The sequence below is a fragment of the Myotis daubentonii genome, chromosome 15, assembly GCF_963259705.1.
Source record: "Myotis daubentonii chromosome 15, mMyoDau2.1, whole genome shotgun sequence".
Classification (NCBI taxonomy): domain Eukaryota; kingdom Metazoa; phylum Chordata; class Mammalia; order Chiroptera; family Vespertilionidae; genus Myotis; species Myotis daubentonii.
The window spans coordinates 43226029-43241857 of record NC_081854.1 but is presented as its reverse complement, the minus strand read 5'-3'; the positions used below and the strand labels follow the sequence as shown (position 1 = coordinate 43241857).

The 15829-nt window shown below is 38.6% G+C and overlaps 1 long non-coding RNA gene across 1 annotated transcript in view; it reads left to right on the top strand.

Annotated features, from left to right (window-relative positions):
• Positions 1-9814: 9814 nt before the first annotated feature.
• Positions 9815-15829, top strand: part of LOC132217401 (uncharacterized) — a 180027-nt gene continuing 174012 nt past the window's right edge. The window contains exon 1 of the long non-coding RNA XR_009448888.1: positions 9815-9911. This is a non-coding gene — a long non-coding RNA (uncharacterized LOC132217401). The remainder of the gene's footprint in view (positions 9912-15829) is intronic.

The window sequence follows — 15829 nt, the reverse complement described above, 5'->3', positions numbered from 1 at the left end:
TTTCTAGTCTGCATAGTGCACAGGGGGGAAAGAGAGAAACATCAATGTGAGAGAGACACATTGATTGGTTGCCTTCCACACGTGACCCCACCTGGGCCAGGGATCGGACCTGCCACCCAGGTATGTTCCCTTGACCAGGAATCTAACCCTCGACGCTTCAGCGCATGGGCTGATGCTCTTACCACTTGGCAACACTGACTAGGGCTCTGGTATATTCTTTAACATTCATAATATAGCCACTTTATATGCAGATATCTATTTCACCTTCATTTATGATGGATTCCACTTATAGGAAGTACCTGGAGTAGTGAAATTCATAGAAACAGAAGGTAGAATGGTGGTTACCCAGGGCCTGGGCGAAAGGGATTAGGGAGTTGTTTAATAGGAATAGAGTTTCATTACTGCAAGATAAAAAGAGTTCTAGAGACTAGTTGCTTAACAACAATGATTTATATATTTAAAAACGGTTTAGATGGTAAATTGTTATTTTACCAGAATTTTAAAAAGTCAATTAGCTGTTTAAGGCAAAAATAGTAACATATTGTGGAGTTTATAACACGTGTAGATATAAAATATATGATAAATAGTATAAAGGATGAAAGGGAAGTAAATAGTATTACACCATTGTAAAGTTCTTACATTGTAAATGAAGTAGATAATATCAATTCAAGGTGGACTGTGACAACTTAAGTACATATATTGTAATCTCTAAAGCAACCAATAAAATAACAACATGAGTAAGTATGACCCAAAAAGCCAAATTAGGAACTAGAACAGAAACCAAAATAAACTTGATTAACCTAAAAGACAGAAGAGGAAAAAAGAAACACAACATAAGGGGACATATAGAAAACAAATATGAAATTGTTGGACTTAAATTAAACCAAATTAATAATTACATTAGATGTAAATAGGCTAAACACATAAATTAAAATTGCTGATTTTAGAAAATACATTGACAAATATTAAGTCTCATTTGAGAATCCTTTCTAAAAATAAGACTTTAACATGGAAATTTGCATTATACATATAATGGCTCTTTCTTCATAGATTCTGATTTTACCATATGTCAGTGTTAGATACAAAGAAAATCTGTACTAATACTTGTTCTATTATCTATACTACAGAGGTTTTAAAATGCTTCCAATGAGACATACTATTGGTGACACTTCTCCATGACAAAAAGATGTTAATATAAAGCCAAGAAAATTTTCTAACAACTGGGTTGTTTTTTAGGGGGATTTTTCTTCTTCAATAAAGTTTAACCTCTTTTTTCAAAATCATGTCTCACTGTTTTCTCCCATTGCTTTCATGCTCTGTATCTTTCCAATTTCATAGATCTTATTTAAAAAAAAAAAAAGAGGTTTAAAAGACAAGATTAACAAAATTTCTCAAGTTTCTTATGAAAATTATTTCTATATAAAGCCAACTTCAAACTAGCAAACAGATTTTTGAAATAGGATTCAGGAAACTGAGGCATTAAAGCATTTCCCATACTTATTACTATGTAATCATACTCCTCTCTTTTATAACCTCTTTGGTATATTAAAAAATGTTTTGTGGACAGTTCCTTGCATTATTTCACAAATAAGTTTTAATATCATATTTGGTTCTTATCTTGGTCCTACAAATATAATAGACTAGAGGCCCGGTGCATGAAATTTGTGCACAGGAGAGAGGGTTACCTCAGCCTGACCTTCACCCTCTCCAATCCAGGACCCCTCAGGGAACGTCCAACTGCCTCTTGCAATCCGGGACCGCTGGCCTCTAACCACTCGCCTGCCTGCCTGCCTGATCACCCCTAACCACTTCTGCCTGCCTGCCTTATCGCCCCTAACTGCTCCACTGCTGGTCTGATCTCCCCTAACCGTCTCTTCCTCGCCCTGCACCCAGAACCCAGGACTCCCTCCCTCTGGTCGGCTGCAGGCACCCAGGACCCGGACAGGCTTTGCCCGGGCCGGCCACAGACGCAGGGGACCGTGGGTGCACGGCTTGTCCCTCTCCCAGGCCACAGGCACAGGTGCAGCCACTGGCGCCCAGGACTGTGGGGTGGGCAGCTTGTCCCTCTCCTGGGCCGCAGGCGCTGGTGCCCGGGACCAAGGGACTAGTGGGTTGTCCCTCTCCCGGGCCACAGCCTGGCTGGTCCCCATTCCTCTCTCACAAGCTCATTTGTGCCTGGCTGGGTCTCCATTCCTCTCTTGTGAGCTCATTTGTGCCTGGCTGGTCCCCACACCTCTCTCCCCAGTGTTGAGTGTCTGAGCCGTTACAGTGTGAGGGCCTGATGACCATTTGCATATAAGCTCTTTATTATATAGGATTACCTAGTCCAGATTGAAAGTAAATTTAAAAAATAACTTTTTAACTTATTTTTTCTTTTTAGCTTGGAAAGCAAGGTTTTGTACTTATAAGTCAGGTATAGCATTGCTATAAATAAATATACTTCTGCCCCAAAGTAAAATTCACCTTAAGAAAGTAGCTATAGTTAACATGTCATTTATGTTTTTGTTCTGGCTCAGGTAAAACGGATGATATTCCTAGGTATTTGCCATTTTCAGCTGTGACACTTCAGCAACCTTCTTACAGTAGCAGCAACATAACAGAATGAAACATTTTTAAGAATATATTTTTAAAAGAATGAAGTGGTCTAATAAGCTGATGACACTGATGCAGCTGATAGATGAAGACAGGCAGTCTCTGAGCAGTGAGTGATACGGATACCTGAATCTCCACGTGAGAATAAAAAAGGAATGGCAAATATTCTATTGTGCAGACTAATAGCTATAGTATACACCCACTTCCCCTTAATAGAACACCAATTCTGTTTAGGCGATCACCCTTTTAAAAAGTGGCACAACCCAAAACTCAGGGATAAATATTGATATGTCTAAAAAGCCCATCCATAGGTAATTCATGATCCCTCTCTCCTTGCCAGTGATCACTGAGGAGATGAAAATGTGACCCAGTTAATGAGTTATGAAGGAAAGTGTGCAAGAAGGCTTCTGAGAAAGATTTTCTTATTCTTAAAAAGAAACACACATTGAAGACATGGTGGTTTCTTTGTTAGAGGCTGTTTTGAAGACTGGAACTGCAGAAGTCATCTTTTGACCATGAGGAAACCTAGTCTAAAGGCAAGGACTAATACAGTACTTTGAGGACAGCAGAATGGAACAATGAAGATTTGGATCCTGATGATGCTACTCAGCAGCTAAAAGAAACACCCTGGGAGCTGTCCTATCTTGAAACTTCTTGAAAATACATTTTCCAAATATTTAATTAATTTTGAGGCTTAAATTTTTTAATTTCTAAATTGCAATTGAAATTACTCTCAATGTGTACTTACTAGGTATCTGGTATTGTGCTCAGTGCTATACTTGAATGATCTCATTTAATAGAAGAAATCTATGAGATAGCTACTACAATGCCCATTAACAGAAGAGGATATTTCATCTTTCAAAGCTACACTACATTACTCACAGTCACATAGCTAAATAAATTGCAAAATTGAGAATTCAAACTTTTTTACTTCAAAGTTAGGTTCTTTGCTACAATATCTCGAGATACTGTATTTTTATCATTACTATCAATTTGTATATCATTATTCCACACACAAAAAAGACAGACAACATATTATGGGTATTACTGGGCTAAATTCCTGAAAATTGTGTCCAGATAAAAAGTTTTTTTAGAGAAAACAGTATCTGAGATTGTACATGAGAACAAATATTAAGCCAATTCTACTAATGAGATTGGTGATAGGGTTTTCTATTTGGTAAGTAATATCCTCACTAAGTAAGTAATATACTTTACTTATTGCAGTCGCTTTAGTTTTAGAGTGGCTTGGAAAGCAAGGCAGATTGCAAAGATCTGTGTTGTGGGTTGGTGAGGTATGAATCAGTTTTGTCAGGTCTGCATCTATTGGGATATTTGGAAGGTCACCTTTGACTAATGGGGAATTCTCAAGAGTGTAGCAACAAACACATATTCAGCTTGACTGTTAATTCTAATTGCAATTATAATATGCTTAAGGGCCTTCTTAGAAACCACCAATTACTAAAAGTAAACAAATGTTTACTGAGTATTTTACTAAAGTACATAGTACTCTCCTAGATGTAGGAAACACAGAAGGAATATCAGCTATGAAATATTAGCTATCCTCAAGCAGTATACACAATCCTTTTTGGGAGGTGAGATCAATAAAAAATAACAAAAGTAAAATGCAGGGAAGCATATCCAACAATTATATGAAAGTGAAAATAAGGAGTTCAGAAAAGAGAAAATATCTATAATCAGTTGTCAAATGTGTATCTGTATATCACAAGTTTCAGTAACTTTTCATGTTATCTCACCTGAAATTCACTGAAATTGCATAAAGATAGGAAAGACAAATGATATTTAATCAATACTTAATGACTACTGTTAATGATACCTCCAACCTCCAATGTATCAGACACTGTATAAAGCACTTTTCATTTTGTTTCTCATTTTATCCTCACAAATATCCCATGTGGTAGGGTCTATTGTCTCCATTTCCAGAACCTGAAACTGTGGTAAATGAACTGCCTGAGAATACACAACTAATAATTCAGAGTTGGTGCTTAAAACATTAGCATCAAAGTTGATACTTAGCATTATCAGAGTTGAGAGTTCTACTACTGAATTTTGCCAATACTGTTAAATGCTAAACCTCCAAAACCTATATATAAGTCTACAAAGAAAGCTCTTCCTTATTTTGTCTGAAATAGGCTGAAGCAAAACTTCATTAAATCTTTATTGATGGGCTGTCTCCTGAATGTCCCCTACAGTGGATGGAGCCTGAAACCCAGGCTTGTGTCCCAACTGGAATCGAACCATGACCTCCTGGTTCATAGGTCCATGCTCAATCACTGAGCCACACTGGCCGGGCCTCTCACTGTTTCCCCCCTTTAACATTGTAAGGTCTGCTTAACCATCCCTAGCTTAGAATTTCTTGCAGTCCATTTAATTTTCAACTCATAGCAACTGAACAATTTTATAAAACTCCTATTAAAGAGTACCAGAGAGATGTCAATTCCAGAAGTCTCTTTAATTCCACCCCATAATCCCTGTAGTTTTCATTCACACTAGGTGATATAAATATTCTTCGCTTGAGACTTATTTTATTTTCCCAAGCTTTCTTCCCACCTTCTATTTCATGTGCTACCTCCTTCCTTTCAATATCTCAATTTTCTCCATAACTCTCCTTTTCTTTGATCTCCTTCTTATGAATCTTCATTATCACAAAGGTTTTCCAATTTTTTTTTTTTGCCCTCGACCTCTTACCCAGGCTCTTAAACAGCATTTCTCCTTATTGCTGAATACTTCATGAATGAACTTTATTTTTCTGTAAACCAAATTCTCAATGTCTATTAGTGGTTTATCATCATCCCTGTCATGCAATAATCTTTAGAGTTATTTTTCAATCTTTCCTCTTCCCCATTCACAATGGTCAACAGCTCTTAAATTAAGGTTTTAAATTGAAATAAATTACCTAAATCAAAATCATGGAGGAGGGTTCTTAAAAATGCAGATTCATGTGCTTCATCCTGGATTACCTAACTAAACAGGATTTCACAGAGAGAGTCCAGCAACCTGCTTTTTAAATAAACATACTATGTAAGTCTTAGGCAGATCAAGTTTAGGGAACAAGTGCATTATAACAAGTTTGACCTAATTCTGTAGATTTTACCTTTTCAATGTTTCTCATCCATTTCTCTCCTTTCCTATAAAGCTTCTACCGTAGTTTAGGACTGCCTGATCTCTTAACTGGATGTCTGTAATGGGATTTCCTTGCCTTTAGGATATCTTCCTTTCTAATTCATCTTATACACTGGGGTCTTATTAATCTTGCTAAATCACAGCCCTGCTCATTTAATGTGACAAGAATTTATTGAGAGCATACTATATATTAGGTGCTCTAGGGCAGAAGGTTCCAAATGAGGCTGATAATCAGAATCATTAAGTGGGAGAAACCTTTTCAAAATAGAGATTCTCTACCCCTCTCCAGGCTTATTAAGTTGGACTTTCCAGAGCTAGAGTGAAGAAAAGTTTTTTGTTGTTGTTGTTGTTTTTTTCTTCAGCCCTTCCCTGTCGCTTGAAAAGTTTACTGTTAATAAAATTCCTCAGGTGATGCTGACAGTTTTGAGCAACACTAGACTAGAGCATATAAAGACTAAGGCATTCTTGTGTATTTCAGAATGTACTGGGGGAGATACAAACATATGCAAATAACTACCATGCAACACATTGATTAATGTTATTTTAGAAGTACCAAGTGTCATGGAAAAGATTCATTCTAACTGCATTAAATACACTTAGTAACACACCCAGCAGGAAAAAAATATTCTCTTCTAATTTCCCACAATGTGTTACCTATAGTTCTCTTTATGTCTTTTCTTTTGCACTACACTTATTTTTGTATGTCTCATTTCCTCTATACTTTTACCAGAGTACAGTGCTTAGCCTTATCAGGGCACATAATCTAATAAGGAATTATTTTCTGAGTTGTAATTTATTTAAAAGATAAAGCTGTACTAAAAATATACTAAATTATGCATAGTAATGCATTTAATATATTATCTCAAAAGTAGAATGTCCTTATAACTCTTGGGTATATGTGGCCAAATTTATGGGTTTTTAATCTCAATGTGGCACTTAGAACAGTTCCTTCAACACTGAAGGTACTCAATAAAAACGTTATGTGTGAACCTAGGGGTCTGGGAAAAATGTCTTTTGATGTGCAAAAACATACTTAATATGTCCAGTACCCACCATAAGAGGTTATAGATTCCCAATTAAATAATATGCTGGCGGTTTTTGCAAACCAATGCCCTGTAAGCCAAAACCAGTTGGCCTGTGTGTTCTGTTTGGATAGCCAATTATTGTTTCGGAGTGTGTTTTGTTTTGTTTACAAATTTTAATTTGAAAGTGTTTTGTCTGGGCAAACATTCTCTGAATTACCATGGCTCTTCCACTTCCTATTATCTTACACTATTTTGATTTACACATGGATGCTATCTATAGATCTCAAGATGAGAGTTCTAATGATGACTCCCAATCATAATACTGTTCCCAATAATTTCTGCTTTTGAGTGTTGGCTACTGTTACAAGCTAAATTGTGTTCCCCCCTAAAATCCATATGTTGACGTTTTAATTCCCCAGTACCTCAGAATGCAACTATAGTATTTGGAAAGAAGGTCTTTAAAGGTAATTAAGTTAAAATGAGGTCTTAGGATAGGCCCTAATCCAGTATAGCTGGTGTCCTGATAGGAAGATAATTGGATACAGGTGTGTATGTTTACGTAGGAAAGACTATGTGAAGACAAAGGCAGAACATGGCCATCTACAGTCAAGGAAAGAGACTACAGAATAAAATCAACCCCGCCAACATTTTGATCTTGGACTTCCAGCCTCTAGAGTTGTGAGAAAATCAATTTCTTTTGTTTAAGCCACCCAGCCTGTGGTATTTTGTTAAGGCAGTCCTAGCAAACTAATGCAGCTACCTACTATACTTAATAATTCTCACTTGGGCATTTTACAAATTGAAATTATGTTTACTATATTCAAGTCAGTCTGCCAGGTACAGTGAAAATATATTTCTAAGCAGTTTATAACCCAGAACATGAGGCAAACTATATGTAAAATACAGTCATCAACATAAATGATAAAGGCCTAACGCAAAAATACCAAATAAAGAATATATTTGTAATTCTATGGGTGCTCTGGAGGAAGAGAGGTGGCTATGGGCTAATCTCAAAAACTTCAAAATTTGACCTGGCTCTTAAAAGATAACTAAGATTCAACTAAGTAGAGGAGAAGACATCTAAGTGAGAGGAATAAAAGATGTACAAAGTCACATATATATCTGCTGCTAGAGGGAGTATTCCCCTCCTCCCCCCAAAGTACATCTAACTTAGGTGCAAGTCTTCTTTCTCAGCTCTAAAATTACTAAGTATGTTTACATTAATGACTGCATCCTCATAAAATGTAGGCACTTTTTGTTCCTGCCAGATAAACAGCAATGCAACTGACTGACTGGTGCAGCTCTGACATCTAAAGGATGCTCTGGTTCATCTCTGAGGCCTCTAGAGCTTCTGCTGAGATTTAGTTTTATTTTCAAATGGTCTACGAAGGCAGTGAGCCGCTCACGGAACATTCTTTTTTGAAGTCCTGGCCATTTTTTAATCTCTAGCTTACCCATCAAATTCCATCATGGTCTAATAGCTCCACAATGCAGGTGGCCTGTGTTTTCTTAAGTGCCTCCTCTTCTGAAGAATGTATTACTCATTTCATTAATGTTTCATACCTAAGTATTCTAATGTATTTAATTTTTTATTTAATGAAATTTCTAACCTTCAGGCTGAGGTAGTTATCAGAACGTCTCATCCAAGCTGCTGGAAAAGTGCTCATTAAGAGGGAGTTTTGAAGATGGGATTTTAAGAAAGGACTTGGCAGGGACCTAAACACATATAGATCTTAAGCTTTCGTAAATGCTCCCCAGCCCTAACTCTAGAGCAGTGGTTCTCAACCTTGGCTGCACATTAGAATCACCTGGGAATCTTTTTGAAATCCTGATTTCTGGGCCGCATCCTCCGGAAATTCTGTTTCTTTGTTACTAATGTTGTGGCCTCACCCCATAACAAAGAAACAGAATTTCTGGAGGATGAGGCCCAGAAATCAGGATTTAAAAAAAGATTCCCAGGTGATTCTAATGTGCAGCCAAGGTTGAGAACCACCTGCTCTAGAGAGGAATAAATTCTTGCAAAGCAGGTAAGCTTTGCTGGCGTGTTTCTTTTAGATTTTGGGGACAAGCATTTAACAACGAGTTTGAATTTTTTAAAAATGATGTCTTTTAACGCTTGTAAGAATTTAAAAAAATTATTATCTGTCCGTAGAAAGCCCTGATTCTCCTGTGACATAGAAACGTTTACTTTCTTTCACCAATGCGGTAGACTTATGTGAAACCATCATCATCAAAAGCCATACACGTTGAACCAAAATAAACATGGTTTGCATCAAATGGCTTCAATCATTTCAAATTAAACCTATTTCTGGAAGAAACGAGAAACTCAGCTGAATCAGTTTGAACTTGGAACGGTTTGGCCTCAAAGCACCTGTCCATAAACCATTTACCTTCAGATTTATGGGCGTTAAGAACAGAAGTCAGAGAAGCTTTGAGACTGTACAGAAAATTCTAAAATTCAGGTCTCTTTCTGTGCATTACGCGGTTCAGATGAGACTTGGGATCCAGAAAGAACCAGGTTCTTAAATTTAATCGTAACTTAAATTGCATCCAATGTTTAAAGACTAAAAAAATGTGTGCAGTGCAATGAAAAATTCACTCGGTAAGAAGTTACTGAATGTTTAAAAAATCCAGACTTTCGTCTTTTTCTTTTGTGTTGTGCCTGCTCCTTCTGTGACAAAGTGGACCCGAGTTGCTGTTACCGCAAATATAACCAGGGGCTGGTGTTACCACATGCTTACCTTGGGAAACAACTTGAACTTTATAACTGGACTGGAAAATCGTTTGTTGGGAGAAAAAAAAAAAATAAACAGAAGCCGGTGGCTTCACCCAAAACCAGGCCCGCCGTTAGAAATGGCCTCGGCCCCAAAACGCTTCGTCCATCCAGCAAGGCAGCTTTTCCCGCGGAGCCTCGCCTTCCGGTCACCTCGGCACGCCCACCCGGAAGCCGTCGTCTTGGCAACATATACATCCCGCCCCCCTTCGCCACGCCTACTGCTTTGGACGTCAGAGGCTAACCGGGCTTCGATTGGTCTATCAGTCCGTCATTGTGGGAGACGCTCGGGACCGCGAAGCTCTGAAACTCCTACTTGAATTTGTGGCGCTTGGGGTTCGCGAGGTGCGGAACGGAGGTGGGAGCCAGCAGTCTCGGTGGTGAGCGACCCTGAGGGGAGGATGACGAAAAGGGCGGCTGGAGGGGTAGGGCACTGGGTCAAGCTGGCTGCCTCGAGATGGGGGGCCTCAGCCGGGCTGCTTCACGCGCCTGAGGCAGGTCCGCCCACTCGCAGCCTCAGGGTTCCTCCCTCGCGTCCTGTCCCTGGCGTCTGCGATTGCACTCCTGCCTTCCTGCTGTCGCCCCTGGAGGAAACTGTGTCTCCTCAGCTTCCTTCCCTCCCCAGAAGCAACCACACAACGGCCCCTACGTGCCTACCTACGCCTCATCTAAAGTATAGTTTACTCCCCACGAATCCATTTCGTAATTAAATTCTGACTCCGTCACCAACACTCAGAAACGTTCTACCTGCGCTTGGCCGTGTGCAAAAATGCTCCAGTCCTACCTGACGCCGCACAAACCGAGGCCAGAACAGTTCTTTATCAAGAGGAAGCTGCTCTCCTCTTCCCACCTGGGGCATAGTGAAGGTCTCCTGGAAAGCAGCAAATGAAAGCCATTTACTTAGGTTTTTTTTTTTGTTAATCCTCACCTGAAGATATTGTCCCCATTGATTTTTAGAGAGAGCGGAAGTGAGGGGTAGAGACACAGAGAAACATCTTTGTGAGAGACACAGCCATTGGTTGCCTCCCGCACTACCCCACGCCTACCGAGGGGTTCAGGGGTCCAGCCTGCAACCTAGGTAGATGCCCTTGACCATCGTCGAACCCGCGACCCCTCAGTCCACGGGCTGACGCTCTAACCACTGAGCAACCGACCAGGGCTGACAGCACTTTAACGCGCTCTAGAACTGTTAAGTTACTATTGTTCTAGTTTCTAACTCTGAATGATGATGATTCATATAAAAACGTGATTTTTTTGGTGGTTGTTGTTCTTGGTCCGACCTTATTGATACATATGTTTTATATTGGGGTTATGAGTACTGTCTGGCCCTTAAAAAGAGATTAAAGCCAATAGGTCTGTGGGAGTACAAACCCTGAGGCGTGATCCAAAACATCAAAGCAACTTCTGATTGAAAGATCCTCTCTTAACTCACCTTTAGCTTTTCTGTCTATTATGATGACTCCCCTCCACCCCCAGTGTATTTCATTTCAAATTAAGGTTTAGGATCATTTCAGGAGTTTCCTGGTATAGACAGCTTGGCCCACATCCCCTGTCTGTAACTATGAAAACCCTCTATTTTCTTTACAATTTGATAATTCAGTTTGATATTTTTATACATGGTGTCCCAAGAAATGCATACAGACTTCAAATAACCATTAATTCCAATGGGTTAAATGTGAAAAGAAAGAAACATGTATATACAGTTTTTTGGGACACCCTATATGTCCAGCCTCTAGAACAGAGTCTTAACTTTTTGAAGGGTCATAATGCCCTTTAAGAAACAAGAAAAACCTTGGAGCTTTTGTATAGAATATGACACATAACACAAAATTTTATATAAATTTCAGAGACATTTATAGTCTACTCTAAAGTATGGATATCTATAGGGCCCCAGTCCGGTTCTAGAAGTTTATTTCTATTTTCTTAAAAAATAGAAATAGGTAAGCAGCAAAACCAGCAGAGTGTTTTTATTTTTAAAAATTAGTTGTGTCATTTAATTTTTGAATTGTCTTAAGACTTGTTGTTCTGAAGGAAGTGGGGGTTGAGGAAGCTGAAGCAGTTGTATTAGTAGCAAAACTTTCAAATGAGCACTGGTTTAAGAATTTCAGAGAAGTCACTGAAATGCTTTATAAAGTTACTAGAGGCCTGCTGTATGAAAATTCACGCACTGGAGGGGGGTTCCCTCAGCCCGGCCTGCCCCCTCTCACAGTCCGGGAGCCCTTGGGCAGGAGGCAACCCAGCAATCAGGGGAAGGCTGTGCCCCCATCGCACCTCTGCTGCTGCCACTGCCGGCAGTGCAAGCCTCGGCTGGCCCTGGTTACCTGAGCCTTGGCCAGCCCTGGCGGCTGGGCAGCCGACATTTGAGGGTTTGAGGGTTGCCTGTGCCTTGGGCCAGCCCTGGGCAGCTGGGGGGCTGAGGGGACTGGAGGACTCCGGAGCAGGTGTGCGGAGCGGCTGGGCCTGCCTATGGGCGGGCCCGGCCTTGCCGCATGCCTGCTGCCCCAGCAGGGCTGAGGAGATTGGGCGCTGCCATTTTTGAGGTTGTGGCAGTCAATTAGCATATTCCCTCATTGGCTGTGGGCGCCGCCATCTTTGAGGGTGTGGCAGTCAATTAGCATATTCCCTCCTTATTGGCTGTGGGCACTGCCATCTTTGCAGCCTGCTGCTCAGTCGTTTGGTCGTCCCTCACTAACGCACCTGCCGGCCTTGTTGCCCCACACAGCCTGTTCGGTCGTCCATTTGGTTGTTTCATTTGTGACGGTCGCTTAGGCTTGTATATATATAGATAGGAAGGTCATTAAAAAATGAGGGTAGCCGTAACCAGTTTGGCTCAGTGGATAGAGCATCGGCCTGAGGACTAAAGGGTCCCTGATTTGATTCCGGTCAAGGGTATGTACCTTGGTTGAGGGCACATCCTCAGTGGGGGATGTGCAGGAGGCAGCTGATCAATGTTTCTCTCTCATCGATGTTTCTAACTCTCTATCCCTCTTCCTTCCTCTCTGTAAAAAATCAGTAAAATATATTTTTTTAAAAATGAGGGTAGTATATGGGCACATAGGTATACAAGAAGTAAATTAAGATTTTTCTATCCAGAGTCTTTTTGAATTAACAAAAAGTATGAAAATTCTTGATCAACATGAAGAGTTAAAATAACTTATGTGCCTTGTTTAAATGTTTTATATCAGGGGTCCTCAAACTTTTTAAACAGGGGGCCAGTTCACTGTCCCTCAGACTGTTGGAGGGCCGGACTATAGTTTAAAAAAAACTATGAACAAATTCCTATGCACACTGCACGTATCTTATTTTGAAGTAAAAAAACAAAACGGGAACAAATACAATATTTGTATTTGCATGTGGCCCGCAGGCCGTAGTTTGAAGACCCCTGTTTTATACTAAAGTAATTTATTTTTTTGTTGTCTAAAGTTTTACATATGTCTCCTTTTTCCCTGATTGACCCCCCCTCCCCCCAGCCATTCTCCCCCAGGTATATTAAAGTAATTTTTAATGTGAAATTCTACTAGCATGTCCTGAATATAATCTACATTGTCTTCTGAACTATTTCAAGCATTATTTTTTTCACATTAGAACTTTAGTTTACCTGAAACTTAGTTTTGTGTAAGATGTGAGGAATGGCTTTAGCTGAATTTTTCATTCATTGTTATGTCACTATTCGGAAAGCCATGGTCCATGGGCCATATCTAGCCCGCCATCTGTTTTTGTAAATAAAATTATATGGAAACACAGCCACATCCATTTGCTTACTTGTTGTCTGGCTGCTAAAACATTTGTTCTACAATGTTGAGTTTAGCAGTTGTGGCAGAGACTACATAGGCTCAAAGCCTAAATATTACTGTCTGGTCCTTTATAAAAATAGTTTGCCAACTCCTAGAATAGGACATCCTTTCCTTATGAATGGATATGTCATGTTTGTCCCACATGGTTTCCATATGTTTGCTTTTGTTTTTGAGCTCATCTAGTCTGCCTCATTTGTCTACCACTGCACATATAACAGTGTTTTGATTACTTTAGCTCTAAAATAAAACAATATCCAATAGGTTAAACTTCTCCCCTACTCCTTAAAAATTGTTATTTTATCTTAGTTATTCTTGGTTCTTAGATCTTCCATATGAATTTAATGATCACTTTATGAAATACTTTGAGAAATATTTTTGGGGTTTTGATAGGAATTGCTTTGAATATACAGATTAATTTGGGAACAATAGCCATCTTTATAGTATCGTCTTCCTACCCATGAACTTAGTATAACTTGATTGTTCTCAAAACTTTTAATGTTGGCTGACTTCTTTAAATGATAGGAGATGTGTTGTATCCTCCTCTATTTCTTGAAAGAGTTGTGTAGAATTGGTATTACGGCAGGTCCTCAAATAACCTTGTTTTGCTATAACATTGATGAGATGCTGTAGCAACATCACTCTTGTTTATATCAATTAGCCTATGGTAAAATTGTTTGGTCATTTGGCTTAAAATTGCAGAAGATATTGATAGCGTTAAATGAGGACTATATTTATTTAAGTGTTTGATAGAACACACCAGTGCACTATTCTAGGCCTGGCATTTTCTTTTTGAGTAGGTTTTAATGATATTAAGATAATAAGAGTAAATTCTATTTGCCTATGTCTTACCATTTCTAGTGCTCTATTTTTTCTTGTAGATCCAAGTTTTCTTCATTTTTCTTCAGTCTGAAGAATTTCCTTTAACATTGCTTGTAGTGTGGCTTGTTGGTGATGGATTCTCTGTGTTTATTTCGTGAAATGTTTTTATTTAACTTCCATTTTTGAAAGATTTATTTTTAAACTAGATATATAACTTAGTTTTTTAGCACTTCGATATTCCATTGTCCTATGTCTTGTGTTGTTTTTAGTTAGATACTTGGGGTCTCCTTCATTCTGTGTATAATGTCTTTTCCTGGCTCCTTTAGTTTTTAAAGTCAGTTTTACTAGTAGAGAGACTTAATTTATTAGTACATGTTATAAATTTCTTTCTTTTTAGGAATATAGTCCTATGAGTTTTGCCAAATGTAAACAGTTGTGAACTATTACCATAATCAAGATATACAGTATATCAGTAAGTTTATGAAGTTCTCTCATGCTCCTTTATCATCAATTAACTGACCCCACCCCTAGATTCTACCAAACACTGATCTGATGATATGTGCTACTATAGGTTTGCATTTTGAGAACATCTTGTTAATGGAATCCTATAGTATCTAGCCTTTTGTGTATGGCTTCTTTAATTTAGCATTATCCATTTAAGATTAAGCCATGTTATTGCATGTATCATTAGTTTATTCCTTTTTGTGTGTGGGTAGATTTCATCATACATATGTACCACAATTTGTCTATCCATTCTCCAGTTAGTGGATATTTGGGTTGTTTCCAGGTTTTGGCTATTAGCAATAAAGCAAGTATAAATGTTTGCCTGCAGACCTTTGAGCGGTCATAGATTTTTATTTTTGCTGGGTGACTACCTAAGAGTGAAACTGCTAGGTAATATGAGAAGTATATTTTTAACTTCATGAAATACTGCCAAACTTTTTTTCCAAAGTGGCTATTCCATTTGTTTTACTATCAGCAGCATATGACAGTTCTAATTATTCTATATTCATATCAGCTGTTGGTATTGTTAATACTTTAAAATTTAACTATTCCAGTAAGTGTGTATTGATGACTCACTGTAATTTTAATTGCATTTCTCTGATGACTAATGTTGTAGAGCATCTTTTGTGTACTTATATATGTATATCTTCTTTGTTACAAGTATCTATTGAAATATTTTGCCTATCTTTTGGACAGCTCTATTGAGTAATAATTAACATACAATAAATTCCATATATTGAAATTGTATAGTTTGATAAGTTCTGGCATAAGTATACATTCATGAAGTCATCACTACTATCAAATTAGTGTACATGCTACAACAGGGATGATGAGCCTTGAAAACATTATGCTAAGTGAAAGAAGCCAGTCAGAAAAGGCCACATATTGTATGAGTCTATTTATGTAAATTGTCCAGAATAGGCAAATTCATAGAGACAAAGTGGTTAGTGGTTGTCAGAGACTGAGATCAGGAGAATGGAGAGTGGGTAGGGAGTTTCTTTTGGGGATGATAAAAATGTTCTGGCATTAGATACCTGTGATGGCTGCATAGTTTTGTGAACATTCCAAAAATGACTGAATTGTAAAAGGTTGCATTTTTATGGTATGTGACATATGATATGTGGTATATCTCAATAAAGCTGTTTTGAAAAAAACACTAGTTAGGAATCACTAATGGGTTG